Source organism: Cynocephalus volans, chromosome 12 (genome assembly GCF_027409185.1).
Source record: "Cynocephalus volans isolate mCynVol1 chromosome 12, mCynVol1.pri, whole genome shotgun sequence".
NCBI lineage: Eukaryota > Metazoa > Chordata > Mammalia > Dermoptera > Cynocephalidae > Cynocephalus > Cynocephalus volans.
In genome coordinates this window covers 70,755,467-70,773,675 of record NC_084471.1, presented here as the reverse complement: position 1 = coordinate 70,773,675, position 18,209 = coordinate 70,755,467, and positions in this window count along the sequence as shown.

Genomic DNA, 18,209 nt, shown 5'->3' with positions numbered 1-18,209 from the left:
CCGTTGATTATCCAGGAACCAAGACAGTCCAAATAAGGCCTCCCGGGGATTAGGGACTGAAGGAAGAACAACCTTGGGCAAAATTGAGAGCAATCCAGAGTCTGTCCTTAGGTCCCTTCCCCTTGTCAGGCCCAGCATGCTCTGGGTCTTGTTCTATCCAACTTTTACTCTTAATTCACAGTCATTGCTACTCCACCTAGGGATATTTTCCTTCTGATAATTATGTTTAAAAGCCTTCCCCAGACGCAAATGGATGAATCTCCAAGAGTGAGATTTCCAGCACCCACTACAAACAGTAGGAAAGTGGAGGTTATTTTGAGAATATAGCCTAGCCAGTGTCCCTCCTTCTTGTAGGAGGGCTCAGGGGGCCAAGGGCTGCACTACCCTCTACCTATCTCCTACATACTTCCAGGCATCAGGAATCACCTGACGGAACCTCCAGGGTAGAAGAGGATTATCCAGATGCTACCATTAGCTGGTTACCTTTCTCTCCCACGCTCTCTGGAAGTTTCTTCCCTCTACCTTCCCCTGGTCCTCATCCTCAGCCCTGAGATAATGTTCTGTGTATAGAATTTGTCCTCTTCTTGCCCTTCTTCCACAACCTGAGAGCCTCTCTGAGCTGCCCATAAGTATGATTTGGGAACTTTCCAGGAACAGCTGTAAGGTCATGGACTGCCTCAACCTGGAGTCCTTTTCCTCAGCCTGACCTTCTCCATCTGTACCCTCCTCTTCCCCACCTTCAGTCTCATCTGGACTTAGTTTTGGAAACATCAGTAGGGTTCCCATACATCCTCTTAACCCTTAACTTGGTTTCCTCCAATCAAAGCCTCAAAGGTTTAGCCTTCCCCCCACCATATTCTCTACCAGCCACCTCCTACACACCAGCCTCTGCCAGCCCCTCCAGATAAGCATTCAATATAAGTAAAAACTATTCCTGCTATGCAAACAGCTTCCTCTGCCCTCTAATAAGATTGCCATTCCTGAGCTCCTCTGAGATAGAAATTCTGGGAGCTGGGGCTAACACTGATTCTTTCCTTGGTGGCTGTGTTTCAGGGCCAGGCAGCAGAAACCAGGTCAGGAGGCAGTATAGGCAACACAAAAAGGGGATGGAACCAAAGTTCAGCAGGTCTGGGACCCAGCTCTGCCCTTAATAAGGGCTCTTTGCCTTTGAATAAGTCACTTCTCTCTTTGGGCCCCTATTTCCTTAAAAGTAACTAAAGAAGGAGTTTTTATTTTTATTTATTTATTGGCAGCTGGCTGGTGCAGGGCTCGAACCTTGGACCTTGGTGTTATCAGCTCATGCTCCAACCAACTGAGCTCACCGGCCAGCCCTATTAGAGGAGTTATTAGACTTTTCTTTTTTTTTTTTTTTTTAGCAGTTAGACACCCTTTCCCAACTTTGTTTAAACCTCTTCCAAGTGTCTTTAAAACTCCACAGAGTAATACATTTATAAGATAGCTCTTCCTTATCAAGACCAGGAAAGTTTAAAACAAGGTTATACTTGAAAATATTATGCCGAGGAAAAAGAAGTCAGTCACAAAAGACCACATATGGTATGAATATGAAATGTCCAGAATAGGCAGACCCAAAGAGACAAAGTAGATTTGTGGTTGCCTAGGGATGTAAGGGTTGGGTGGAAATGGGGAGTGACTGAAAAACCACCGAATTGTACAAATTAAATAGATAAATTGTATGGTATGTGCATTATATCTTGATAAATCTGTTACTTTGAAAAATAACATTATGATTCCAAATCTTCTTTATATAGTTTTTTTTTAACCTGTTTTTTTAAAAAAGCTTTTTCTTGTGGAAATGTTCAAAGATTTAAAAAGGTAGAAAGAATAATATAATGAGCCCCTATCTACCCACCACCCAGCTTCAACAATTATCATGCTCAACAATCTTGGTTTATCTACATCCCCAGCCACTCATCCCCCCCATACCTACTGTACTGGATGATTTTAAAACAATTTTAGACATCATGTTATTTCATCCATAGATATTTCAGGATCATTTCCAAAAGAAAAGGACTCTGTTAACATAACCACAACACCATTATCACAACTAAAGATGAATAACTTAACTCCTTAATATCACCAAATATCCTGTCAGTGTTAAAATTTCCCCAGTTGTGTCATACATTGACTTATTCAAACCAGAATCTAAACAAGGTCCACACATTGAATTTGGTTGAAATGGCTCTTAAGTGACTTTTATAGGTTCCACCTCCCCCACTTTTTTTTCCTTGCAATTTATTTGTTGATGTAACCAGGTTGTTTGCTCTATGGTGACCTCCATATTCTAGATTTTGCTGATTGCATCTCCATGGTGTTGTTAACACGTAGTAAACTCCTTTTACAGACCAAATCGTATGCAGGATCCCAAGACACAAAAAAGATGAAAAACAAAAGTGCTCTAGTTGAATCAGAATGTGGTCATGGCGTGGGGCTCACCAAGCCTTCCCTCCCCTCCTTGGGCAGGCACCTCCAAGGAATAAACCCCAGTAAACACAGTTTAAAAATGACTAGTCTGGGGCCGGCCTGTGGCTCACTTGGGAGAGCGTGGTGGTGCTGACAACACCAAGTCAAGGTTTAACTTTTTTTTTTTTTTTTGACCTAAGTCAAGGGTCAAGATCCCCTTACCAGTCATCTTTATAAAACAAACAAACAAAAATAACAACTAGTCTGAATAATACCCTCTCACGTAAACATATGTGTACCACATGTTCAAAGCTCGGGGCTTCCTCATCTTTTTGCTTGCTTTTTTGGCAGCTGGCAGGTGCAGGGATTGAATCCTGGATGTTGATGTTATCAGCACCACTCTGTAACCAACGATGCTAACTGGCCAGTTCTTTTTTCAGTACTGATTACTCTGATAAGTTCCCTATCTGGGACAGTGGCATAATACACAAAGATGTTCAGGGTGGTAGCATTAAAATTCACTCTGACTCTTACCAGAGAGTATACAAACCCAATACTTTCTCTGCCCTGGGGATTCTTGCAAAGAGCTTCCGGGCACCCTGCCACCTTCGCCTCCCAGGAGTCTGGCAGGGCAAGGCCCATTCTCCCTGCCCTTAATATGACTCAAGTGCCCCACTCCTCAGTCCTAAGCCATAACGTCTCATGATCTCAGGGGTCTCTAGCCCTAGGCACTTGGGAACACCTGACCTTTTGGCTGCTGCTATTTTAGCTGGAGCAGCCACTAGAGTGCTGACCAAGTCTTCAAGATGTAATCCCTGCCTTCCGGAAGTTTACAACTAAGAGGGGAGAGAGGCAAGAAGCCTGGTAAGTACTAAAACCAAGCACAGTCGGGGTGCTGAGGAGGGAGGGATTGATCTAGTTCGGTGATCACAGAAGAGGGTGGTTTCACCTGGGCCTCAATTCTGGTGCCAGATTGGTGAGGAAAGACTGGATGCAGTAAGAAGCTGAGCACCTGCAAGGACTGAAGACTCAATCCAGTTGACTGGAACAGATGATTCAGGGTGGAGGTGGAACAGTTTGCCTGAGAACATAATTAGGAAGGGAAATATGCTGCTAAAATATCATAAAGTGCCCTTCACATCCAAAGATATAGGAGTTTGTAGTTTACCAAAATACATATAAGCATACCTATACATTGTTGTTGATTGTCAATGCTCTTCAGGCAAAGACAACTGGCAGACACCTGTAATTGAATACAACTGGGCTTATTGACTTGTTTCAAAAAGAACACACACCATGGTGGACCTGTGGTGCATCCAGTAAAAGCGTGTTAGAAAGGACTTAGGATTTTGACTTACATTTGATGATTTTGGGGAGAGATCAAAGAAGTGAGGCTTTTTTCTGGATTGGATGTGATCAGAAAGGGGGATACCTCCATAAATCTTATCTAGAAGGTGGGAGGAATGAAGCAAGGCCACAGCTGTGACTGGTAAAGACGCAGAGTTCACTCGTACTAGCTGGGGTAGGTGAATGTTCCGTTATTTTTGTGGTTGGACAATGTTCTTGCTTTTGTCTTCATTCAGATATGATTACAGAGAGGTCTTGTTTTTGTCTTGATCTATCATGGTCATAGTGGGGCTTCTCTGAAATTGCCTCTATCTGACAGAGAACCAAAGCATTGTGCAGAGTGCCACACCAGTACCTGGCTGTCAGAGGCTGCTTTTCTCCTTCTCAGGCTCCTTTTCTGCTCCTCTTCCTGGGAGCTGGGCATTGTTACGTAAGTCTGGTGAGACAGCAGAAGGGGAAACAAAAGGAAAGAGGAGAATTTTCCAGGAAAACTTCCTGGAAGAAGTAGCAGTGAGCTATGATACAAAACAGGAATGAGATGCCGAGAGGTGGGCCAGAGTGTAGGGAATGTTCTAGGGGAATGGGATGGCTTGGAAGCAAAAGATGAAGGCCTGGGGAAGGTCAGTGAATGTGTGTGTGCGTGTGCGTATAAAGGTGTGTATAGGAGGAGAAAAGACACACACAAAAACCACCTGAGCTGGACTAAACTAGGAGGGAAGTATGGAGATGGCTGAGGATGGGGTTGCAGCAGAAAGAGAGGGCGGCAGTGAAGACACTGGTCATGCAGAAGCCTGTGCTCTGCCTGGTTGGAGCTGAGTTGGGGGGTGGGAGAGGAGGCACATGGAGGAGCAGAAGACAGCCCAAGGGATTTCAGCAGTAGCCATACGAGGAGCAAGCACCTGGAATACAGGACACTGGACAGACCACAGCATGTAGGACTTTCTGCCTTCTTTTGCCACGTCCCCAGGGCTTGGCCAAGACCGAGGTGACCACTTGCTGGGTGAGTAGTGCAGTCCTCATGCCAGGGAGGAAAGGACCTCAGGAACATGGGAGTGAGTTGGGAAGTGATATGGACGCTGAGCCAGGCCCAGTCCCTTTCCACTTCCCCAGGTCCAGCTACTGCCTCATCCTCGCATGCGGCAACTCCCTCACTCTCCTTACTTTCTTTTGATCATCTTCCTTCTCACCCTCCACTACAGCCTCCCTGTGGATTCTCTTGCTTCCACTCTCCTGGGCTCCTCTGGGAGGTCCTTCTTGATCTGGCAAATATGGACATAAGTATAACTCTCCCCACACCCCACCCCGCCTAGATTTCTTGCCTGAAAAAGTGAAGTAAATTGTAAGGAGATTTGGGTTCTCTATTTCTAAATGACAAGGTGAAAAACAAAATCAGGAAACTACACTGATCATGTCCATCGTCTGCTTGAAGTCTTCCTGTGGGGATGGGTCCACCTTGAATAAAATCCACCTCCTTACCCTGGCTCATAGAGCCATATGTGACCTGCCCTTGCCCCTGGCTGACCTTGTCTCCTGTGATCCTTCCTCTCTTCCATGATGTTCCATCCACATGGAACTTCTTTTGATTCCTCCAATAATGGCTTTCAAATGTTTCTGTCCACAAGTCACAGTCATAAATACACGCTATTTCATAATCCAAAGCATATACTCACATGAGGGTAGTGTGAGTAGTTCAAAAGGTTTGTGGAAAATGGAATTAAAATATAATACAAATTGTTCCATGAACTTTTGAAGACTCATAGATATAATACAGATATATCACTATGTTTATGACACTGTATAGATATATTGCATGTGTGTGTTTGTGCACTAAAGTTTCCCAAAACATTCACTAAGCACAATGCACTCTGATATTTTCTTTTCTATTTTATTATTTTTTTAATGCTTGTCAGGACTCACTAAATTGATTTCACTATCCACTTGGCTATAACACTCTAAGCTTATACTCAGGGCCTTTTCACTGGCTGTTCTCTCTGCCAGGAATGTCCTTCTCCCTGACTGTCCCAGTTGGCACCTTTTCATCCTTTAGATCTCAGATTGTCACCTGCCCAGAGAGGTCACCCAGACTACAATAGCCACCTGATTCTTCTCTTTAATGTTCTCAGTATGGCCTTTATCACTGACGTTTTTCTGGTTTATGTTTTTTTATTTACCTATTTTTTTTTTCTTTTTTCTTTTATTTACCTATTTTTTTGGTTGATTGTCTTTCTTCCTCACCATGATAAGGTGAACTCCACAGGGGTAGGGACCTTCTCGAAATTGTACCTAGAACAGTGCCTGGAGCACAGCAGATGCTCAGTAATATTGGTAGACTGAAGGAATGAGCCTAGTCAAGACTCTCTTTGGGCCCAGCATTCTCCTCTACAAAGGCTGAACGTGCTCCCTGAGATCCCTTCTCGCTCTACCTATCAGTCCAGCTTTCCAGGACACACCAGAGGATGTGCTCCAGGCTCCCATGGCCCAGGCCTGGTGAGTGGGACAGAGAAGGTCAAGCGGCCACCTGTTTACCCACAATCCTGTGCACCAACTAAGGACAGATACTGAGGAAGGGCCTTGCTTCCAGGCCACTAATGGCCTAGGACATAAACCCAGACACAGAAGGAATAATGGAAAGGCAGAACTGGAGCCAGCCACACATAATGAAGACAACCATGTTGACGTACTTCCTGCGTGCTAAATGCTTTACCTGCATTGTCTCACTTAATCTTCTGTCCTTTGAGGATGAAAGAGGCAGAACAGAACATCATGACATATTCCAGCTCAGGAGTCAGACAGATCAGATTCAGAACCTGATACCGATACTTGCAGAGGCAGCACAGGATGAGAGTGCAGGCTAGAGCCACACTGCTGGGGTTGGAATCCTGGCCCAGTCAGTAAATGGGCAAATCACTCAACCTCTAACTGAGCTTTCTTGTCACAAATGGGGATGGCATTAACTGCATTACCTCATGCTCTTCCAGCACATCTCCCGGATGCTTTCCTGGGGCCTGGGAATCTTAAGCAACCTGGGAGTCCCCAGTTGGCCTCCCATCCCACCCGACTCTGTGGACTCCTGGCCTCTGAGTACAGCATGGGGGTTGGAAGGCTCTGCATTTGGCAGGCTCAGGTCTGAGTCCAGAGTCCAGTGCTTACCAACTTGTGACCTTAGACAAGCCACAGTCTATGGGAGCCCCAGTTTACTCAGCAAGAAGTTTGGTTTTCCTGAGACAGGGTTTCATCTACAGCTGGGATGTTCTTCTGATGGCCAGCCTCAGTTTCCCCAACCCCAACACTTCCTCTTCCCTGAAAGAGAGAAAATAGAATTGCCACAGAGAGGGCCAGCCCGTGGCTCACTTGGGAGAGTGTGGTGCTGATAACATGAAGGCCACAGGTTCGGATCCCTATATAGGGATGGCCAGTTCACTCACTTGGGAGAGCGTGGTGCTGACAACACCAAGTCAAGGGTTAAGATCCCCTTACCGGTTATCTTAAAAAAAAAAAAAAGAAAAGAAAAGAATTGCCACAGACAGCCCTGAATTCTGTTATTACTAAGAGTCTCTCTTTCCCTTTTCCAACTCCAGGCCAAATAATGAAAATCCCTGTCTCTTGCCCTCATAAATCCAATTCTCAGTCCTTCACACATCTCTCTGTTACCACCTTCTTTAGCACCTGAGTCTTCTGATGCTGGCAGCACCAAGTCCACCTCCATGACTCTGGCTGGGGTTTGAACTGAGGTGAGCAAAACAGGGCTGAGGAATACCCCTGTATCCTGTAGGACCCTCAGATCCAGGGAATAACCAATCCTTTCCTGAGGCCTTTGCCACCTGCAAGGCACTGCGCTAGGTGTTCTTCTTGTTTGATTCCATTCAAGCCTCTCTACAACTCAGTCACAGTTAAACACTATTTTATTGACAATGCAACCTAAACATAATTGGTGGGGCGCTGGGTCCTAGCCCTCCTTTGAATCAGGGCGCTATTGCAGTGGGACAAGCCGAGAGCTACAGGGATAGAGTTGCCTTTTCCTAAAGGAGGAAAAATGCCACAGCAGGGGGAGTTTCTAGGAGGGAAACAAGATAAAAATATAAAAAGGAAAGAGGACTCAGACACAGACAGTTCAGAACTGTGTCACAATCTACATATATCGGTGCTGAGGGGATGGGAGAGGCAGAGTGATGGGAGGTGGGTGGGGTTCGTCCGGGAATTTTCAACAGAAGGTAAGAATGTGTGATTGGGGAGGGGGGACTTGAATTGAAGAACGGCTGGGGAAGAACCGCCCCCACTCCCCACCTGTGGAGAACCAAGAGATCAGGAAGGTGCTGGCGTGTGAACTGTGTTTATTTTTTCCAAAGTCTAAAAATACAGTGAAAAGGAAGCACACACACAAACTAACCTAGCCAGAAATGGGGAATAGTGGTCATGGCAACAACTGAGAAACCTGAGACAGGAATTGCAGGAAGTCGGATAACTCAGTGACCTGAGCTTGGAAATTCCACCCTGTGACGAGGCTCTTGAAAGCTGCCGGTTTCCGATCAGAGTCTGGAGCACTTTCCAGTAGGGGTGGGGCAGAGAGGAATGAGGGGGGCGGAACTGAATACCCCCCACTAACAGGGCAGACCTCCAGGGGTGTGCGTAGGGGTGGATAAAGTGCGGGGTCTTCCATTTAGCCCTCTCTCATAGCAATAATTACTACAGCAGTCCCTTACTAAGTGCTCACCAGATGCCAGCAATCTTGTGAAGAGGTATTATCCCCACTTTATAGGTGAGGACACAGAGGGACAGAGAGGTTAGGTAATTCGCCTGAGGTCTCACAGCTGGCAAATGGCAGTGCTGAACACCTTTCTGAGATCTCTGATCCCTCTGAGGATCTGGTGAAAGCTGTGTACCCAGCAGCCAGGAAAAAGCTTATAATAAACTTATACAACTTTTACATAAATTTCAGGGGGCTCAAAGGGCCCCTTTTACATTCCATGGTAAAGAAATTGGATAGGCTGGCCAGTTAGCTTAGCTGGTTAGAGTGTGGTGCTGATAACACCAAGGTCCAGGGTTCAATCCCGGTCCGGGCCAGCCACCCCCCAAATAAGAAATTGGATAGTAGGGCCAATGTTGAATTATCCCCCACCCTTATCTCCAACCCCATAGTCTAGTAAACAAAGCAACAGTATATGTGGGGGTAGGCAGTGGCTTACAGCAGTTGCCTGCCACCCCCTTGTAACCCTGCTAACTTGGGAGCTGGGGTTTGCCCTAGCTGGTTTGAGAGGCCTCCCCAGCCTGCCTGGTGAGGTGGGTGTGGGGTGGTGGGTTGGAGGGGTGAGCTGGGAAAGCCACAGTGGACTCTGTGGAGGAGCCAGAATTGTGCTGTGTTGGAGAGCAACGTTTTTCCCTCGCCCCTCAGGGTATCCTCTTCAGGGTAAGATTTGGAAGTGCCCAGCCTAGAAAAGATGAAGGCCTCCTCCCTTAATTAAATGCCCAAGGGTTGCTATGGAAACCAGAGCTTCCAAATCCTGGCCAGACAATGGGGAGAGGAGCTGTCTCCAGCCCAGACATTGAAGCTTCAGGGGCCTCATTGAGGACAGGAATGGGGGCCAGAAGGTGAGAGAAAAGGGGTGCCAGACAAAGAGCTCAGCTCCCCTCTCCCTGGAACTGTGGGAAGGGGCCTCTCAGAACCAAGGGGTCTGTCTGAGACAAGGGCAGCTCTCCTGGAAAGGGGAAGGGAGTGGGGGCGGTAGCTGGAGCCAGGCACTGCCCAGAACTGAACACCTCTTTGTTCCCAGAGGAGAAAGCCAGCCAAGTTGGTAAACAAAGGGAAGAGGCCAGAGGGCAGACAGCTAAGTGATAAGGCCTGGGACTGCAAAGAGCTGAGTAATGGAGCAAGAGAGTAGGAGGGGACTCTCCAGTGTCCCAGGACAGGCAGAATGGGCAGCACGTTTGCATACATTGTCACAGCAACCCACAGGACACATTTTGGCATACGTGTACCTTTACAGAAATACCGGTCTTTGGGACACTCAGACCCCCTGCTCCTTTGTCCCCCCACCTCTCCTCTGGAGGCTGCTTTAGTCTCCATACTTTGGAATGTGTGTTTAGGGATAGCAGAAGGCAGTCCTGCCTTTAATAAGCTCAGGCTTCCACATGTGGGAGAGCAGAATATGGGTTCTGGGACTTCAGCAGGTCATGGACACCTTGTGCCGAGAGGAAAGAGCACCAATACCTGCCACTTACGCAGCCCTGATGTGCCAGGCACTGTGCTGAAGGCAACACACACAGTCCCTCACCAGTGCCCCCACAGCTCTGTGAGGGAAAAATTACTGCCTTCGTTTATGAGAGAGAGGAATCTGAGGGGAGTTAGGTAACTCAGGCAAGGGCTCACAGCCAGTAAGTGGCAGAAGTGGGATTTAAACCCACTTTTCCTACCTTTGCTTCAAAAACTTCTTGGAAAATTTTCTGAGCAAACCCACTCTGTTCTTATCCCTTCACTCTCCCACTCGGTGTTACCTAAATACTTCTGTAGAAGCAGTTCCCAATTTGTAAGCTGGTTATTTAAAGGGTTTATATATGACTTGGTTGTTTGGAATCCAACACATTTTTCCCAGAGGAAAAATGTTAAATGGGTCCAGAAAGGCCACTTGACCCAGAATGCAGCTGACAATGGCACATCCAGGTGAGGACTAGCCCAGGGCCCCAACCATCATTCATAATACTGTTGCCTGGAGAAATACATCTGATTACAGGGTGAGAAAGGAACAGCTTTCCTTTCTTACTTTCTTCTCCCTAACCCTCTCCTCCCTCATCCTGCCAGACCTGTATTCCAGTTGCTGGAGTGACTGGGGGAATAATGATAACTTGTAAATCTGGGTGCTGACCAAAGGGAATGTTTCTTGAGAAGGAGAAGCAGGATAGAGAAGGGTTAAGAAACCAAGCCTTCTGGAGCTAAAAGAACTGTTAGGTGGCACAGAGAAAGCTTGAGGGTGGAGGGGGCGAACGTGATGGCCATCTGCAACTGTTTAAAGGATGTAGCTCCAGAGGGCCAAAAACTAGGACTGAGAAGGGACAGAGCATCAGATTTTTCTTTGATAAGGAAGAACTTTCTATTAAATCTCTTCAAAAGTGGAAAGGGTGCTGGTTGGTTAGCTCAGTTGGTTACAGCACAGTGTTGATAATACCAAGGTCGGTTGATAACAGCGGTCCAGATCCCAGTACCAGCAAGCACCAAAAAAAAAAAAAAAAAAAAAGTGGAATGGGCCACTTGGTGAAGTAGTGAATTTTCTGCTACTGGGACTATCCAAGGAGAAGATAAATGACTGCCTCTGGGCATATGGTAGAGGGAAAGAAGCATTGAATGAATAGACCTCTGAGACCACGCTAAATTCATATGCCCTTTTGGACTGGCTGGTTAGCTCAGTTGATTAAAGTATGGTGCTGATAACAAGGTCCAGGGTTTGATCCAGGTTTTGGCCAGCTGCCAAAAAAAAAAAAAAAAAAGTTTTCCTGCTTACTAAATTCATATACCTGTTTAGCAAAATGTTATGGAGTATCTATATGATCTCAGTACTATGCCAGGAACAAACTTTACAGCAGAGAATGCAATGGGGTCCTTGCCCTCATGAGCTGAGCTTTCAGTCTAATGGAAGAGTCAGGCATTAAATAAATAAATACAACTCAATACATAATTTCAAATTGTGATATGGGTCATAAAGGAAAATAATAGGGTACTACTGTGAGGGAATAACAGAATGCATCCAATGCAAGGCTAGATCCTAGAGGGCCTCTCTGAGGAACTGACAGTGGCATCTGGAGATGAGTGGGGTCAGCCTGGAAAAAGGTGGTGGTGGGGGGTGGGAGGCGTGGTGTTCAGAGCAGAGGCAACATCCAGTAAGAAGGTCCCACAGCAGAAAAGAACAGTGTGGGGCCAGCCCGTGGCTCACTCGGGAGAGTGCGGTGCTGAGAACACCAAGGCCCCGGGTTCGGATCCCATATACGGATGGCCGGTTCGCTCACTGGCTGAGCGTCGTGCTCACAACACCAAGTCAAGGGTTAAGATCCCCTTACCGGTCATCTTTTAAAAAAAAAAAGAAAGAAAGAAAAGAACAGTGTGACTGGAAAATTATGAGTGAAAGAAGAACGGCAAGAGATGACATTGACAAGGAAGGCAGGGGCTAGACCTCATAGGCCATGGCAGGAGTTTCCATGTTACCCAAGGCCCTGACTTTATCTCATAACTAGTTGTCCCTCTCCAGTCCCGGCCTTGATCTCCAGCAGCTCCACCCAGTTGCAAGGCCTCACCACTTCCCGTGGCTCTTTCCACTTCCTTGGACCTCTCCATAGCAGATGCTCCTTGTACCTTATCAGTGTCCTGAGAGGTGGAGTGGTATAATTCTCATGTGTCTTGTGTGGGAGGCCCAGGTTCAATTCTTAATCCTTGCAACTGCCTTCCCTCTCAAGAGGCAGCATTAGTTTGGTGGAAAGCACAGACTCTGGAGCCAGACTGCTGGGTTCATATAGTGGTTCTGTCAGCTACTTGCTGTTTGACCTTCCTAAGTTACTTAACTGCTCTGTGCCTGTTTTCCCATGTGTAAAATGAGGATGATGTTCATGCCGATCTCCTAGGAGTATTATGAGTTAATATTTGCTAAGTGTTTAAGATAGTGCCTTGCATATAATAAGTACTATACAAGTGCTTGTTAAATAAGCTAAATCACTGGAAATAAATCATTGCAACATCTCGTGCTTCCCTATCTCATCCCATGCTCTCCCAGTCCCATCCCTAGGCCTACAGCAGGGAACCAGGGGCCAACCCTGTTGCTCCCTCTTCTCATCCACTTTTCTGTCCAAGGCTGCCTCTGGCCACAAGTCTGGTACTTCAAAAAGTAGGCAGAGCTGAGCTCACCCCTATCCAGTCCTCCTCACCCCCAGAATAAAAGATGTTCCTAATGGTAGACTGCGGTCAAATCAAGGTACACTTGAGACACCACCACCCCCTCCAGCTGTTTTCAGGGCAGAGAATATTCTGAATACACTGAATGTAACACTGATCAGTTTTGTGCTGGGAGCCCCACTTCCTGGGTTGGGCCTGATCGTCAAGACTGAGTTTATGCTCCTCCCACACCACCCTATGCTCATTCCCAATGTCGAACTCACACTTCTGCATCACAATCATCTGCTTTCTTGTCTGTGTCCTTGAGGGCAGCAGCTGACTCCCCATTCTCTGTTGCATCCCGGTCTCTACATATGGCACTCACCCCTCTAGCCTCATTTCTCACCAGTCCTCCTCCTGGCATCTCTGAGCCGCCTCGAGGGCCTGCTGTCAGTTTCTCAGGTTTGCTGTTCTGTCTCCTCAGGGCCTTCACACGTACTTTTGTCCCTGTCCAAAGTGTTCTTCCTCAGGCCCTTCAGGTCTCAGCTTACCTGTCACTCCAGGATGCCTTCTGTGAAGTCCCTGGCCTAGGTAAGTGGCCCTCCTTTAGGTTCTCCCAGCAGGTGGATTTCCCCACTGCGTTTAAACATCTCTTTACTTATCTGTGTCTCCTGCTAGCCTCTTAAGCTCAAGCAGGGCAGAGGTCATGTTTATCTAATTTGCTACTGTATCCCCAGTGCCCAGCACAGGGCCTACCTAGCCCATAATAGACCAGGGGGTTATGTCCTGGAGCCCATGGATGAGCTCCCAGGAGTTCATGAGGCTCCCGAAATCATATGAAATGTTTGTAAGTTTATAATGCATTCTTTCTGGAAGAGTTTATGGTTTTTTTTCATAATTTCGATTTCATAATCCCCAGCATCACCACCACCACCCACCCCCAAATAAAAGGTTAAGAACCACTGGTAGGCATTCTGTAAATACTTGTTTTTGACTGGATGCATCCATCTATGAATATAATAGTTGATACTCAATGAACAGTTAATGAATGAATAAGCCTCCCCTTCAGGATAGGGTGTTTTTAATGTTTCTAATGGATCAAGAAGAACCTCAGAAGAAACCTTCAACAGGAAAAGCTAAAGCCCGTTGCTTCAGCCCCTGACTCTGTAGCCCTGACCACCTCTCTCCTCAGTGGGGCCCACAGCTTCAGACCAACGCTGCGGTGGCCCACAGCCCCTGCCAGAACCCATCTCCTGTCCTGGAATCCACCTACTGCGCTTTTGCAGCCTGTCAGCCGAAAATAATCCTGGTGAAAGCAGGAGGTGGGGTGGGAGCGGAGAGGACAGACTCCTACAGAAGCTTTTAATGAGGGAGACTCTGCCCCCTGCTGGCTGCCCTGCTCTCCGTCAGCACCCGGGCCGAGAGCCAGGTGGCTCAAAGACTAAAGTCAGAGCAGGGAAGAGGACAGGGAGGCGAGGTGGAGGGGCCACGGAAGGGGGCGGTCCCCCACTGGGCAGTCTTCCCATCAGCGATAAGGCTTTGTCTTCAAAACAGGTCAAGGGAGGTAGCTTCTGCTTTGAAGCCGTCTCCGCTTCCCTTCCCATCTTTTACTCCCAAATTAGGACTTCGGGGAGGGAGGGCAGGGGTGGCGTGGGGTGGGGGTGGGGGGTTCTTCTGGAGCTTGGGAGGTCCAGTCATTCAGATGTGGCTTTCCCATCGATCTCTTTTCCCGGAGCCTGGTTACTGCCGACACCTTTGCATCCTGAGCCAATTCTCTGCATCGCCTACACTTGGCGTGCGGTGTACCAGCCTCCCCACATCACCATGGAAACAGGAGCCTCTGCATCCGTCCCAGAGCTGATTTGTGAAACTATGAGAAGAATCTGGATTTCAGGAAGGGAGTGCAGAGAGATACAGGAAGGGCAAAGGAGAAAACGTTCACAGAAATTACAGAGAAAGAAGTCAGGGTGGAGGGGCGATTGCTTTATAAGGGTTATTCAATAACTTGTACCCTGTGAAGAGTACAGGTTGTTCTTGACAGGCCATAAATGCAGTCCTCTCATGGGCCACTGGTCAGTCCAAACCCACCAACCCCTCCCTATGGACTGTCATTTTATTAGCCATATAACCTTGAGTGAGTTACTTACCCCTCTGAGCATCACTTTTCTCATCTGTGAAATAAAAATAATAGCAGCAGTTACTTGACAGGGCTCTCGTAAGAATCCAATGAGGTAATGCATATACACCACTTAATACAGTGCTTAGCACATAGCGAGTGCTCAAAAATGTAGTTGTTGTACATGCTTATATATCTATATTTATTATTTCCTCCGCTAAGTTGCCAGCCCTTCAATAACACCTCTTAATAATACTTTACAATTTGCAAATTATTTTTACACACATTCTCTCATTCGTTTCACCCCAATCTTGAAAAATAGAGAAGGGCTTACTCTCCCCACTATGCAAATGAAGATATAAATTCAGAGTTTAAGCTTGTTCAAAGCCTTGGCCCAGACCTGACGCTAAACTTAGGGTTCTATGGGGCAGGGTTTAGTGCCCCATCCACTCACCTCCTTTCTGTGTGTCTCTGTGCCCAACATGGTGCCACAAACAGTGAGCACCTCATTGTTGGGTGACGTTGATTCCCTGGAGCAGGAGACTCAGGAAAGAACTAATCCTGAAGTGTGGGCATTTGAGTTTGACCATGAAGGAAGCAGAAAACTTTTAACTGAATCTGTAATTGAAAACATTCCCAAAAAATGATAGTGACTACTAATGGTTAGGGGTTTCTTTATGGAGTAGTGAGAATGTTCTAAAATTGATTGTGGTGATGGTTGTACAACTCTGTGAATATGCTGAAAACCATTGAGTTGTATATTTTCTTTTTTTTCTTCTTCTTTTTTTTTTTTTTTTTTGGTGGCTGGCCAGTACAGAGATCTGAACCCTTGACCTTCGTGTTATCAACACCATGTGAGCTGTACATTTTAAATGGGTGAGCTGTATACTGTGTGAATTGTATCTCAATAAAGCTGCTATTTTTTAAATTTCCACAAATCAAACCGCAGACCAAGATGTGGCACCACTGAATTCTACCAAACATTTGAGGAAGAAATAATGCCAGTTGGATACAAATTTCCGCAAATAATAGAAATAAAGTCTCCCCAACTCATTTTATTTGGCAAGCATAACCTTGATACCAAACCAGAAAGGAAACCTACACTCATGAACACAGATGCAGAAGTCCTAGGCAAACAGTAGCTAGCCATATATAAAAAGGATAATATGTCATGACTATGTTTGCCTTATTACAAAAGTGAAAGGTTATTTTAACATTTAAAATTCAATCAATGTAATTTACTATATTAACCAAACATATGAGAAAAATCAAATGACTTTGCCACATATGTGGAGATTTATGAGATTTATGAGAAAGGGAATAGTGCAAAGCAAGAGATACAGAAAAGTGTTTGGTAAAATTCAACATCAATTAATTATTCAAAACAGTCAAACTTCCTAATAAACTAAGAAATAGAATAAAACTTTAATTTGATAAAGGATAAGTTCAAAAATCCTTAAAAGCAAACAAAAAAACAAAAAACAAAACAAAATCCCTATAAGCAAACATGATTCTTAGTGGTGAAATGCTGAAAATTTTCCCTTTGAAAAAAGGGAAAGCAACAAAATGCCCATTATCATTTCTCTACTCAATATTGTTTAACATTTTCCTGGAGGTACTAACCAGTGCAGGAAGGCAGGAAAAAGGAATAAAAGATTTGAGGGAAAGCAGAAATAAATTTGTTGTTATTCACAGATGATATAATTGTGATATACACGATCTAGAGAAATTTATAAAGAATTAAGAAGTGAGTTTAGAAATATTGCTGAACACAAGATTAATTATCAAAACTCAATTTCATTTTTTTTTTTTTTTAAGATGACCAGTTAAGGGATCTTAACCCTTGACTTGGTGTTGTCGGCACCATGCTCACCTAGTGAGCTAACCGGCCATCTCTATATGGGATCCGAACCCGTGGCCTTGGTGTTATCAGCACCACACTCTCCCGAGTGAGCCACGGGCCAGCCCCCAATTTCATTCTTATACGTTAGCAACAAACAGAAAAAGTTTGAAAAGGTACCATTTACATATTTACATTAAAATAAAAATATCAAAATATCTAAAAATAATTCTATCAAAATATGTTTAAGACCTCTAGAAGGAAATCTAAATAACAATATTAAGAGAAATTGAAGAATACCTAAATAAACAGGAGGATATATCACGTTTATGAATTGGAAAACTCATTATTACAAAGATGGCAATTCTCCCCAAATTTATCTCGATTCACTGCAATCCCCAATAAATCCCAACAGCTTGAAAACTGACCAGCTGACTTATGAATTTATATAGAAACTCAAAAGGCCAAGAATAACCAAGACAGTCTTCAAGAAGAAGACAAGATACAAGTTCTTGGTCTAGCATATATCAACACTTACAATAAAGCTATGATAATTAAGACAATGAGGTATTGGCACAAGGATAAATAAATAGGGCCATGGAGTAAAATAAATAACCCAAACACAACCCCACACACATATGGACACTTGATTTATGACAAAAGGGACAGTGCAGAGCAGTGAGGAAATATCCGCAGGCATATATAAAATCACAATATCAAAAATCAACTCCAGGTGAATTATAAATGTAAAAAGCAGAACAATAAAGCCTCTAGAAAATAAGGTAGGAATTCATCATGACCTCCAGACAGGGAAAGACTTCTTAAACAATATTCAAAAACCAAATATTAAGCCTAAAGGAAAAGACTGATACATTTGACTACATTAAATTCTTTTAAATTTTATTTTATTTTATTTTACTTCTCAAAATACATTGTACTTGATTTTCATGCCCCTCTACCTGTTCCTCTTCCTCCCCACCCACCCCCCGACTACATTAAATTTTTTAAATATTCTGTTGGCCAAACTAAATAAAACATTATTAAAAAGGTGAAAAGAAAAAAGTTAAATGTTATGATATGTGAGTTAAATTTTTTAAAAGAAAATAAAGTAAAAAGATAAGTTATAGACAGGGAAAAGAAACTTGGAACACATATACTGATAAAGGACTCGTATCCAAAATATAGAATTAATCAATAAAAGGCATACAACATAATATAAAAATGGGCAAGAAACTTGAATAGACACACCACAAAAGAAGATGTCTAAATGGCAAATGAACATGGGAAAGAGCAAATCCAGATTTGCCTTCCCTGCACACAATGCTTCTGCCAAAACTATCTGTGGACTTGCAGGTTGTCTCATCCACCATCATGCTATTTTGCACAGCATTGCTTCCGATCAAGGATTTCACTTCACAGCAAAGAAAGGGTAGCAATGGGCCCATGTTTATGAAATTCACTGGTCTTACCATGTTCCCCACCAACCTGAAGCAGCTGGCTTGATGAGACAGTGGAATGTCCTTTAGAGGACTCAGTTACAGTGCCAGCTAGATGGCAATACCTTGCAGGGCTGGAGCAAGCTTCTCCAGAAGGCTGTATATGCTCTGAATCAGTGTCCAATATATGGTGCTATTTTT